Source organism: Megalopta genalis, chromosome 1 (assembly GCF_051020955.1).
Source record: "Megalopta genalis isolate 19385.01 chromosome 1, iyMegGena1_principal, whole genome shotgun sequence".
Classification (NCBI taxonomy): Eukaryota; Metazoa; Arthropoda; class Insecta; order Hymenoptera; family Halictidae; genus Megalopta; species Megalopta genalis.
The window spans coordinates 40,598,812-40,612,201 of NC_135013.1; the positions used below are offsets into that span (position 1 = coordinate 40,598,812).

The window sequence follows — 13,390 nt, forward strand, 5'->3', positions numbered from 1 at the left end:
TGTTCGTTCCCTGTTTCTTACAATTGAAGCATCGATAATTTTTTCAAATGTTTTAAAGGTTTCATATTGTGGTCGTTGTAATTCGTTGTATGTATATCGCCAATAATTACGATATGTATGCCGTCTTTTGAAACAACTTTTTCGACATAGAAATAAATATAATTGTCAAGAGAAAGAAGCTATAACTTCATGCATTTACAGCAGATCTTTTTTTTTAAATTCTGTACGGAAAAATATAACACAAACTTCCACAAAGCAATAAATTCTTATTAATTTTCTAAATACTTTCATGGGCTGAATGAGATGTATGTCTATAAACTGAATAATTACAAATATCATCATAAACTGAATAAACACAAATATCTCCATAAACTGAATAAGTACAAATATCTTCATAAACTTCGAGATTAGTTATTAACATCCACTTATTTCAAAGCTAATTTAATGTCTACTTTACTCGATTTCTCTTAAAGTACTCGCAAATCAATTTTACGATTCATTCTTCTTACTCAGGCTAATTTATTATTCTGTCTATTTGGATGAATTGTTGTTAAGTGTTTCGCAGAAAATTTATTTTTGCCAGTGCGCGTAACAACACGGTCTGACTTTCGCCGCAGTAACGAGCGAAGTTTCCTGCTTCTAGGCAAAGGAGTATTCTCGCGTCCTCAAGGAATTATGCGAGGTTCAATTTCGAAATCCTTTGCAGGCGAAGAACAAACACTGCGGGGTTATACTCGGCCAACTCTGTAAACGTGTTCATCTTCAGGGTTTAACTTTGCTTAACTCGGTTTAACGTTAAGTGACAGCAACGACGCACAGCTATGGAACGGGTTAGCATCAGTTTTAGCTGCTCAGGAAATTCCGCATTTTTTAAATTTATTAAATAACTGATTCTTTTCAGAGTTCTGGCTATTAATAAAAAAAAGTACCTTATTATCCATACCCTCCAACTATCCAATGTTTCATAATTAACCATATTACCATGATATGGTTTAAAAAATTGTTTAACTTTCTATTTTTCCAAATTTAGAACTAATTCTTACTTATTTAACTTTCGATCTCATTTTACTTCTTCAAGTTTAGAACTAATCCTCATTTCTTTAACTTTCGGTCTCATTTTATTTGCTCAACTTTAAAAGTAATCCTTATTTGTTTAACTTTCGATCTCATTTTATTTGTTCAACTTTAAAAGTAATCCTTATTTGTTTAACTTTCGATCTCATTTTATTTGCTCAATTTTAGAAGTAATCCTTATTTGTTTAACTTTCGATCTCATTTTATTTGCCCAACTTTAAAGCTCATTCATATTTCTTTAACTGTAAAACTAACTTATATTTCTTTCATTTTAGAACTAATACAAATTTCTGTAATTTTAGGTTTCATTGTATGTTTTCAACTTTGCAGCTAATGCATATTTTTATAACTTTAGAACAAATCTTTATTTCTTTAATTTTAGAAATAATACAAATTTCTGTAATTTTAGGTTTCATTGTATGTTTTCAACTTTGGAGCTGATGCATATTTTTATAACTTTAGAACAAATCTTTATTTCTTTAATTTTAGAACTAATACAAATATCTGTAATTTTAGGTTTCATTGTATGTTTTCAACTTTAGAGCTAATGCATATTTTTATAACTTTAGAACGAATCTTTATTTCTTTAATTTTAGAACTAATACAAATTTCTGTTTGAATCGAATTTCAAATTTCTAATTTTGAATCGAATGATTTAGTTTCAGAAAATTTTATCTAATAACCTAGAATGAATGATTGGTCAAACTACATCATCTAGACTTTCTCATTACAGAAATTTCTCAATTTATAAAAATATACAAATCCGTCTATAGAAGTACACATTTTTTCATACAAGTACGCACATAATCGTGTTTACAGTTACATGGACAGTATAAAATGGCAAGAAGTAAACACGCTATACACATTTCACTGAAATATCCTAATATGAAAGTACAGCTGCGATGGTGGTGTAATGGTCAGCATAGTTGCCTTCCAAGCAGTTGATCCGGGTTCGATTCCCGGCCATCGCAGTGACATTATTTTGCTAAAATTTTAATGTAGACTTAGAAAGAATATTTTTAACTTAACTTATTCATTTATATTTCGCTAATATTATTTTATATTTTATTATTTATTTTAAATTATGTGGTTCTATATTTATAAATCTCTAAATATGGCACTTTAATGGACGAGGCTTTAAAAGGTTTCAAAAAGATAATACTCAAAAAATTTTCAGAGTAACAAATACGAACAATTTACTCCATATATTGAGTATGTATGATACTACATTTCATTTATAGCAGATTTCACTGTGAATGCTGCTAATAAAATCAGATGTAATCAATATTAATTAAATTACTCATCAATGTAAAAGATAATTACCATTGTTACATTTATAAATCATGTTCACCGTTTTGTAAATCAAATTAACTCTTCTGCAGGTTTAATATACCTGTTTGAAAATTAAGTTGGCTTCTTTCTAATTATTTATAATAAAATCCTTATTCAATTTAAAAATTAAATAAGTGCGAATGTGCCCATATTGCTCTGTGAAAGATTTATATTTTATTTTGCAAAAAGATGAATTTGATTTGCAAAAGATTTAATTTGGAGTGCAAAAATTTCAGTGCAATCTACGAAATGACTAATCTGGAGTACAAAATCTGTATCTGTTAACAAATTAAATTCGTTTCAATTAGATTTTATATAACATAGATCTTGATCCGCAAAATTACGAAAATCGACTACTGTTCATCGTTTTTCCCTGCAAAAACCGGAATATCAACTGCTCTGACAGCGTTTCGAGCTATTTTGCAGCGAGAAAGCATTTCTGGCGGGAGCTTTCGCAAAGCTAATTCACACGGCGATCATGGCAATTGGCCGTAACTCTGCAGTCGATTTCGGATATCGGATCGCCGCTCCGGGCGCAATAAGCGGTGCAGCGGTGCAATGGTCTCTCGCGGTGCAGCCGATAACAGGAAGAAATACGAACTTCTCCTGGTCATTGTTCTGAACGAGTTTACCCCGTGGCACTCAGGAACACGTCGATGCGCACGTGCTGCATATCGCCTTTCCTTTCCATTCCTTTCCTCTCGACTCCTTTTTCTTCGTTTCGCTGGGCTCATATCGGGCGCACGCTTACAAATTAAAAGTGCAACGGCACCGGTGTGCCCGACGTGCGATACGAGCCGCGTAGCTTCTCCTTTATCGTTGTCCAGCCAGTAAATCGTAAGTGCCATTATTTTCTTCCGGTTTATTGTCGTGTCCGGTGGCGCGTGTAACCCTGTCGCCGAACAATGGAGTGCCTTTCTTCTGGAAAATTTTACCCTTTGCTCTTTGTTTCTTTTCCTTTGCCCTTTGTTTTTCTTTCCTTTGCTCTGGGAACCTCCGGAATCCAACTCCACTTCATGTCATACCGTTTCGAATTCTTTTCGAGTATTATAATATTAAAATTTTTTCATGTTATTATATTAAATTCTCTTGTTGCTCTCGAAATTTGGCGATCGTCGTATTTTATGTACCAAGATTTCTTCTATTATACTGATATATTTTCATTATCTCCTTATGCTACTACTCAAGTAATTTATAAGAACAGTGGGGAATTCCGTTAGACGATTTTTCAATTTTACGAGGGAAACTATTTATATTTCGTGTATTTATGTCCTAGAAAATATTTAATTTCTGTTAATCCATTTGTAATATATACAAAAATATTAATAATTCCAACACACAAAATTTATAAAAATAGTGGTAATTTCGTTAGAGGATCTTTCAATCTATAAGAGAAAATATTTATTTCGTATCATGTCCCAAAGAATATTTAATTGCTGATAATTCGTTTGTAACGTATAAAGAAAAGTTAAGATTGGTATACTCGTCAAAAACAGCTGACTGGTTAAGAGGGATATATGTATCTATACTTCGATATTTTTGATTAAATTGTATACTTTATAAAAGTATTGTATTTAAATAAAATATGAAGAAAATCAAGCATATACGGTATAATCGCAATAACTTACACACTTTACAAAGAAATTGCAACAGCTAACTGGTTAGGAAAGATTGATCTTCATTCTGTGATTACTTGCTCATTGCGAATACCAATAAACCGTTCACAATTTCCGTAGCATGTAAGGACCGTTAAAGTTCGTTCATTTCTTCAAGATCGCGGCGGTGTAATTAAAACGAATGTCGAGCCAGGTGCCAAATTATTCCCATTATTTAACGAGCTTTGAGCAGCTTATGCGAATCCGTAACTCATTAACGGGTTACGGGGAATCCAGGGCCGAAACAAATTACACGGGATTTGCACGGTATGGTAATCAACTTCGGCAAGAACAAATTGCGTTCGCAGGAGAATAATTATTCGCGGGCAAAACTCAAAGGTATTCGTTAAAATTCGACGTTCAGCGCACCGCGGGCATAATTACTCGAACGGACATAAAGCTGATATTCGAGACTGTAAACGATCGCGCGAGATCAATATGGTGGCCCCGTAATAAATGGTAGAAACGACTAGTTAATGAGGCTACCCAGAAAATATCGCTCCGCCGCGCCGAGCGAAACTGGAAAATGTGTTGACACGTAATGTGTACGCGGGCGGTGAAAGAGGAGGGGTGGTAATACCTATGAAATTTGTGCGTGCGTTAATTGACTGACTGTCAGACACCGACCCGGCGTGTTTCAGCCGGCTACGTCCGCGAAAAATCGGATAATGAAATTGGGGTGGAAACTGATCCTTTCATCGAGAGATCGCGCCGTACGAAACACGGGAACACTAGGCACGGCAAACAACACGGATAAATATTGATACTCAAAACAGCCATCGCCGGCGCGATAGTTTTAATAATTTTCGGGACTCGGCGTGGCTGGATTTGTCGGCAACGGACTGTTGGAACGATTCTTTTTTTTATTTTCGGGCTGGATCGTTTTTCGTCCTTTGACAAACATCCAACGGCAACTGCTGGGAGTAACGTAATTTATAGACATATCTCAAACGTGGAAATAACAGCTTTTTTCCGTCAACTTTCATATTTTTTTGTAGAGAATTCTTAGCTGACCTGCCATGTTTTATTGTGAATATTTTCTGGTAAATAATTAGTGTAGATATCATCACCGTTCTTGCATGCAAGTTGTATTTAACATTTCTCTCAATTGTGCTAACGAAGACATTTTACACAAATTATTTTTTAAACCAGAACGAAGGGTATTATTCGAAGTATCAATTTAGCATAAAATAATCACAATGAAACACGCCTCTCCAATTATTGTATCTAAGAGCTTTATATAAAAATAGTTTTTGGAACTACAAATAAAAATATAGCAATCATCAATTTATACAGTATTATATCAATTTATCATAAAATAATTATAATGAAACACGTTTTTCGAGAACATATTCATTTCTTTTTAACGAACAAATGAATATGTTCTCGAAAAACGTGTTTCATTGTAATTATTTTATGATAAATTGATATACTACTGTATAAATTGATGATTGCTATTTTTATTTGTAGTTCCAAAAACTATTTTTATATAAAGCTCTTAGATACAATAATTGGAGAGGCGTGTTTCATTGTGATTATTTTATGCTAAATTGATACTTCGAATAATACCCTTCGTTCTGGTTTAAAAAATAATTTGTGTAAAAAGTCTTCGTTAGCACAATTGAGAGAAATGTTAAATACAACTTGCATGCAAGAACGGTGATGATATCTACACTAATTATTTCGAACTCGTTGATTATCTCCAGATACGCTTAGTTTGTTGGCAACGACCAGTAATTAACTTCCTATTACGATCTTTATCAACAAGGTTGAAGAAAGATGGATCTACTGTCAGATGATCCTGTCACATGATTAGAGCACAACGTAATGTAACAGAAAATGCCTGCACTTTATTTTAATTGCTACGATTTACGATAAAATTTAATTCAACAAATATCTTATCTATCTAATAGTACGAATTTTCTGCTCCTCTTTGACTTCTTTTTATTATACAAAATTTAAGTGGCACATTCTACATGTTTTATAATTAAAGGCAGAAACTTTCGTAGCACATACAATAAACTAAAATAAATTGTAATAATATAAATCTTGTTCACGAAAACGAATTCCACCAATTGATAAACATCGTAATGAAATCAAAATTTCTATTGGATATAATAGATGATTATTAAATAGTTAATATAAAAAAAATCCTCTTATTTATACTAAAATTAAAATATCAAATTTGATTTTTCTTTTATACATAACATTAACAAATGTTAGGAACATATGATCCTAAATGCTAGATATATTGTATAAGAATTTAAGTAAATTAATCTTTATGTAAAAAATAAAATGTTATTGCATCATTTGCAATAAATTGAAGCAACTTACAGGTTTCCATCTTTCTTTAATAGTTCCAATGTATTGGAGGGAATATCAACACTCGTGAATTCTGTTAATTATTCTAGTGTTTCAAACTGCAACTATTCAATTTTGCCAGAAATGCATGAAATCTGCAGTCTACTAATAAATGAACCTAACTTTGTTGTTACCTGTTGCCTTGTTATTTATTACCCGGCATACACAGACAGCGCATACAATGCTTCCATTGGATCGATGCTGATTAAGTCAACTCACCTTTTCGTACAAACATTATTCGCAATTATAAATCATTTTGATATCGCATGCGCAAACTTTACGCTGAGCGTTTTCTTTTTCACGCGCCGAATGCATACAACGTATCCCACAAGTTTGCGAAACACTTTCCAATTAATAATGGTACCGTGAATTCGATGTGATCAAATATTTCGCGAAAGCCTGGACCTTTGTCGAGAGGAGTGCACTGTAGTCTCGATAGCAACCGGTCCGGCATTGAAATATTTTTTGCTTCTCTCCCGTGTCCCATGCTTCGACATTGAAATATTCTCCCTCTGCTCTCTCTCTCTCTCTCTCTCTCTCTCTCTCTCTCTCTCTCTCCCTCCTTTCCGTGCGTTTCATAATGCTTGAATCGCAACGCTGGCAAACGATGTTAAACGCCGGCGAATCGTGCCCGGTTCCACGCGATTTTTCCTTCGCACGCGCACACATGTCGATTACAATAAATGGATTTATGATCCTGCGTAATCCCGACGTATGGCTTTTCATCGACAATATTTGAATGAAAATAGCACGAATACATCCCGTTGAAATCTGAATCTGATAAGATTTTTCGAATTCGTTCTGGATGTTATGCGATTCTTTGGATCTAGATTGAACAGTACTTCCTGCGAAGTTCGCAGTAATAAAGGGGAATAGAAAATTCACAGTATTATTGATATAATTGTTAAAAAGAGACACAACTCTCTATCGATACATTTTTCTTTTTTGTTTTTCTCTTTTATTACCATTCAATTTATATTCATTATCATAATCGTTATTTTTTCTTTCCTTCTATGGTGACATTGAATTTTGCAGAAGAGCTCAAATACAATCCACTGTAATAAATTGTAACTTTCTAGTTCCAGTTTCATTGATCAATCCTTTAATCACGGGCAACGTGGAATTCGCGTTTCGAATATTTTGTAAAAAATTTAGCGGACCAAATATTTTCTTAATTTAGGTTTCTTTTCTTACTTATTGTCATTTGTATACACCTCCTGAAAATGTAACTCGATGTTAATAACAATTCTTATTGTTTTTTAATTTTTCTTTCTCTTTTAATCTATATTATTATATAATTATTCATATGTTATTTATATTATTTATATTATATTTGTGGGAACTTCAGGGGTTGATTTTCGGTGCCCAACGTTGGTTAAACCTTGTATTTTCTTTTTCATGGTATATAACCTCTACGAGTTAGTATTAACAACTCTTAATAACTAGACTGCTGATTTTATGCATTTGTGGCAAAAGTAAGTAATACGCAGTTTAAAACAATGAAAAGATTAAAAGCAAACTACAATTTGAATTTAACTAAGCAGCCAATCTAAACTTATTAAAAATATTAAAGAATCGAAAAAATTGTGCTTAGCTCCTGCGTCTTGAAATTGATGCAGATCATTTTTATTTTGCATAGAAATCCGCAGTTTATTAATAACAGTGCAATCTGGTAATAAAAAGCTAGAAAAGCATCGTCGACTGTAATTAAAAATCGCTGAACTAACGAAAAAGCATCTTGCTTATTCGTTTGTCGGGAACAGACTGCGAATTCGCTAAAAATCGTAGTATACATCAAAGCGCGTATAAACATCAAAACGTGCACGCGCATCATAAAATACAGCTTCGGATATTAAAAAATTCCAGCAAATTTTCGCCTCGTATGTCAATTAATATCGAAGAGTATTCATAAAGCGAACCCTTTTTAGCTGTGTGCGACGTGCATACTCGCCACGAAAAAGCGGTAGTTTCATATATCACGCCAATTATTCTCGTTTCTCTGTTCAAACGAAAATGTCCATGAAACGTATTCTTGTATTCCAGAGATTTAAAAATAATCATCGGGAAACTGCACGGAAATTTGATATACAAATTTGCTCTACGAAATTGCTCTACACAACCAAAGGGTTGAATTCTGCGATTGGCAGACAGCCAGTTTCTGATCCCCGTCTACCGCTTTGCTATTACTTGGAATGACATAAAAAAGTAAAGAGAACTCTCGTTTTTCAACATTTTTATCCGAACCTGGAACGAAAATTTAAAAAATGCGTTTCTCAGATCCTGGTGACTTGTATGCACACTGAAAATTTAATTAAAATCGGTCGATGTTTCGAGTTACAAATTAGTGATTGTGCAGTTAAAAGAATCATTTTTAAAAAATTCAATTCATCTAGTCCTGTTCGAAAAAGAAGTTATTGCGTTTTGAAAGGTGTTCGAGTACTTTTTGCAAGTGGTTATATTTTGATTTAAAGTTTCCAAATGGACACGCTGCATATAAAACACACCCCTAATTCATACGTAAAAGGATAATGTAACGAGAAAAATCCTCTTTCTTTTGTTAGTTTGAATCGCGTTCCAGGCTCCGTCAGTCATCGCAACAAAGATCGAATAGATCTGTTAATTAACCGTCGTTCAAGCCTTCCGCTCGGTCGGCAATTAATAATTTCGTACTCGAATCATTAACAAGCTATTTCAACGTAAACACACGGAAGGGTGGAACAGTGATCTTCGGTGACTGAGTCCGGCAACGGGGAACAAGCAACCGAGTAAGCAACGGGTCTGTGTACGCGCGCCAGTAAATCAAGTTCTATTCACGAATTCCGATTGAAACCTCAATCAGACGTGATTTGCGCTAAAGGTACGGTTCGGCTGGCCGACAGAGATAATAGAAAACGCGTAGGACGCGGGATGGAGCAGGACGGAGAGAGGCGGCGGATGTAAATTGCCGTGATTGACTGGATTCACGGAACACACTCGGTTCCCATAGGTTCCCTCCATGGGAGCACTCGCGATGCAACCTCGCCCCATCGCATCGTAGACGCGGTTATTTGCAAACCATCCGATCAACGGACTCGGAAGACTTTTTTCCATCGGGGGAAACGCGCCAGGTTCGATTTGAATTTTACTCAGCGACGCGTGCACGGGAACATCCCCGTAAACCGGGAAAGACAGCTTCGTTTATTCCGATTTATTCGACTGTGTTACGGCACTGTAACAAGGATTTCTCGAGGCTGCTACGAGAGCTGAAAGGACGATGCATTCTGATGATTGTTTCGTTATTATCGGACTGCGGATTTTCATGCATATCCTCGTCTTTGTGCGTTATTCTGCAGAAATTAGAATGAAAGAAACGTTTTATACGTCAATTAAATGATTACTTCGCTGTGAGAAGTAAATAGACGTGTTATTAGACCAGAGTTGGCATTATTCGAATTGTTTCGAATAAATATTTACCGAAGATAATTATTCGAATTGTTTCAAATATATATAAATACAGGGGTACACCAAAGGAATCCGACGGTTTTTAATATAAAATTACAAATTGATGTGTTGAGGTATTTACTTTCAAATACAAGTGATCGAAAGTACATTAGATGCCATTTTATTTATGGAAGATAATTTCGCTTAAATGGTGCGTACCCCACACTACACACACGCCGTTTCAAGCGGTTTCGTAAATTTTCCATTACGCGCTGTAGCATATCCAACGAAATTGCACCAATTTTATTGCGAATGTTTTCTTTCAATTCCTGAAAACATAAACAACACGTAATGGCAAATTTACAAGACCGCTTCGAACATTGTGTATGCAATGAAGGACGCCGTTTAAGCGAAATTATCTTCCATAAATAAAGTGGCATGTAATGTGCTTTCGATTGCTTGTACTTGAAAAATAGACACCTTGGCACGCAAATTTGTCATTTCATATAAAAACCGTCAGATTTCTTCGGCGCAACATGTATTTATCTAAGATAATTATTCGAATCGTTTCGAATAAATATTTATCTAAAATAAATTATTCGAATGAACGAATCTGATCTTTTTAGTTGAATATTTTATTCGAATAACAATTATCCATTAAGTGTCATAAATTAATCTATCTATCTATTTGAACTTCATTTGACTAATTTCTTATTCGAATTTTATTCGATTAATTCCTCATTCGAACTTCATTCTATTAATTCCTCATTCGAACTTCATTCTGTTAATTCCTTATTAGAATTTTATTCGATTAATTCCTTATTCGAATTTTATTCGATTAATTCCTTATTCGAATTTTATTCGAATTTTATTCGATTAATTCCTTATTCGAATTTTATTCGATTAATTCCTTATTCGAATTTTATTTGAATAATTCTTTCTTTTCTAGATTTATTAGAATAATTCCTTATTCGAATTTTATTCGAATAATTCTCTATTCGATCTTTTATGTATGTGATTGTTTCAATTTCTAGACTGAAATTGGAGAATAACAGAGAAACAAAATGGTGATACCTATGTCGAAATTGAAAGCATCAAATGTGATTGTTGGTAGTGAATATTGAACACTTTATGGTTTTGTCATATTTAAACGATTGTCTCTTGATTCCTTTCACTCGTGTTAAATGTTCTGTTTTAAAGTGACCTCTGTTTCATACGTTACACTTTTCACCGGTGTCACAGGAGAAGTAAAATAGGAACGTGATTCATGGTGAAAATGTTACGTCTAGTTTTATTGAGTATAAAAATCCTATGTTTTAACGCTGCAATTTTTAGATGTCACTGCGATAAATGATAGTAAAAGCCACAATTTGATGTCACGTAGAAATATACACAGCAACAAAATTTCTAAATTATTTGTTATGTTAATGTTTTAGAGACAGTTCAATTAGAAGTTACAAAGAATATATAAGGGAATTTTTAATTTCAAGTTGATTGTAATGATATCTATTGTAATTCTTTATAACGAAAATTCTTTATAATTAAATTAGGGAATAAAATTTATTTTTCTAATAAAGTGGAAGTAGGAAATGTCTACAATTTCATAAGTGTTTTTATGTAAGGTATGCAGGATTATAAATGATTCAACGAAAGTAGTCTTTTCCCACTTTTTAATTGCTCATAAAGTGCTTTCGTATTTTCGCGCATTCAGAGCCTTCAAACGGCAATTCGGTTTCCAATGTTAAGTAAATACAATTACAGGGCACAACTTCAAGCTTTTCTCCGCCATTTACTTTACACCAAATAACAGCCGTCATCTGCTCGCGACATTACAAATTAACAAAGCGTGACGCCCAACTAAAACAACTGCGTGAAGGTGCGAGGAAAGGTTCGCCTGCGAGGCTCGCAAAAACTGTTCTGAAAAGTTAATTTTCACTTGCTGCGGAACCTACGGTAGTTGAATTAATAGGGAGGACGCGACTGGACCCTGAATCTGACTAGTTTCTATTATTTTGTCTCCACAAGTACGATTCCATCATTCTTAAATGCCTACACTGAATGTATTCAATCCTAACAAATCTATATAAAACACAAGATAAAATAACAGAAAGGGAAACCAAAGGAGAAAAAAACCGACGAGCAAACATAAGGAAAAAGCTAAAAAAAAAGATGTAAATTAAAATAATACAAGTTAAATACTATTTATGAAAAATGGAAATTAAAAATCAAAAAATAAAATAAATACATAATAATTGACAAAAAAGACAGGTTCGTATTGCATTTTTATTTTTTAAAATATAATTTTGTGGAAGCATTTTCAATTTACAAGTCATTAAGTAAAAACTTTCTGCGTTAATCGCCGTACTTGAGAAAACTGGAGTTATCAAAAATCCAGCAACGAAAGAGACCGTTGTTACATAGCAATGAACTTTAATAGTTATAATAATATAGATAAGATAAGGTGCACATAAATTCGGTGATGAAAAGATAACGAAATCGTATTTACTGCATCATTGAGTTCGATACACCGATTCACATATTCCAATTTACGGGTCAGATTCGGAATTATAAATCAAACATTCGGTGCAATAAAATCGAGAATTCAAATTTCATCAACTTTCCTTTCGTAACAAGCCGAGGTACAAATAAGTATTAACAAAATCTAAGGCATTTTTGTATGCCAACGAATTAATATCAGTCACCAAATGTTCATAGTTTGAAGAATCAGTCGAAATATTTCTTGCACAGAATACAATTTTTGAAGAATCAGCCGAAATATTTCTTGCATAGAATACAATTTTTGAAGAATCATTGACTGATCTCGTCATTGGAGAACAATAATAAAATGTCGTTTGCCTAATCGACAAAGTCACGCACTTCCTCTAACTCTTTGTTATTTCTTAGTATGATCATTTTCGAGACAGTCAAACGTAGATTTAATTTGCAGAAAGGTAAGTTCGCGAAAGAGTAAATTCGATTTACAAAAGTTTGTGTTTGATTCCCCAAAAGAGATTGAATTTGATTCCCCTAAAAAAAGATAAAATATTTGAAAAAATACTGAACTCGATTTGAAAGAAGGATGAACTAGATTTATGAAAGACTGAGTTCGGTTTGCAAAGCATTGAATTCGATTTACAAAAGATTGAATCTGAATGACAGACAAAAGACTGACTTTTATTTGAAAGAAGATGAATACGATCAGCAAAAGACGACTCACTAAAGCCCGCACTTAGCCAACCATCCGCCGATCCATACACGAAACGATCGCTAACCGATCTTTCTCCTAATGAAAAAGCACGCGAGATATCTCGTCAAACGCGTCGCGAAGTAGTTCGTGCAGGACGTGAAGGGGTTAATAACACCGAGGGGGAGTAGAAAGGGGTTAATATCAGCGAGAGGGAGAGAGAGAGAGAGAGTGGATAAAGGGTGGTTGGATTTTCATGAAACAGCGATCGCTGACGTGTTCTAGCCGAGTGCACGTGGCGCGAACGTCGTCGCGAGCTGTCATCATGCAGGCTCGTCTTTTCATCGTTATCAGGACGGCGCAG

General features: G+C 34.0%; 1 protein-coding gene and 1 non-coding gene across 7 annotated transcripts in view; one reads left to right on the forward strand and one right to left on the reverse strand.

Annotated features, from left to right (window-relative positions):
* Nucleotides 1–13,390, reverse strand: part of C3G (C3G guanyl-nucleotide exchange factor) — a 129,857-nt gene that overhangs the window by 19,292 nt on the left and 97,175 nt on the right. The window lies entirely within an intron of this gene.
* TRNAG-UCC (transfer RNA glycine (anticodon UCC)) lies at nucleotides 1,974–2,045 on the forward strand. Its single transcript has one exon. It is a non-coding gene; the product is annotated as a tRNA-Gly (tRNA).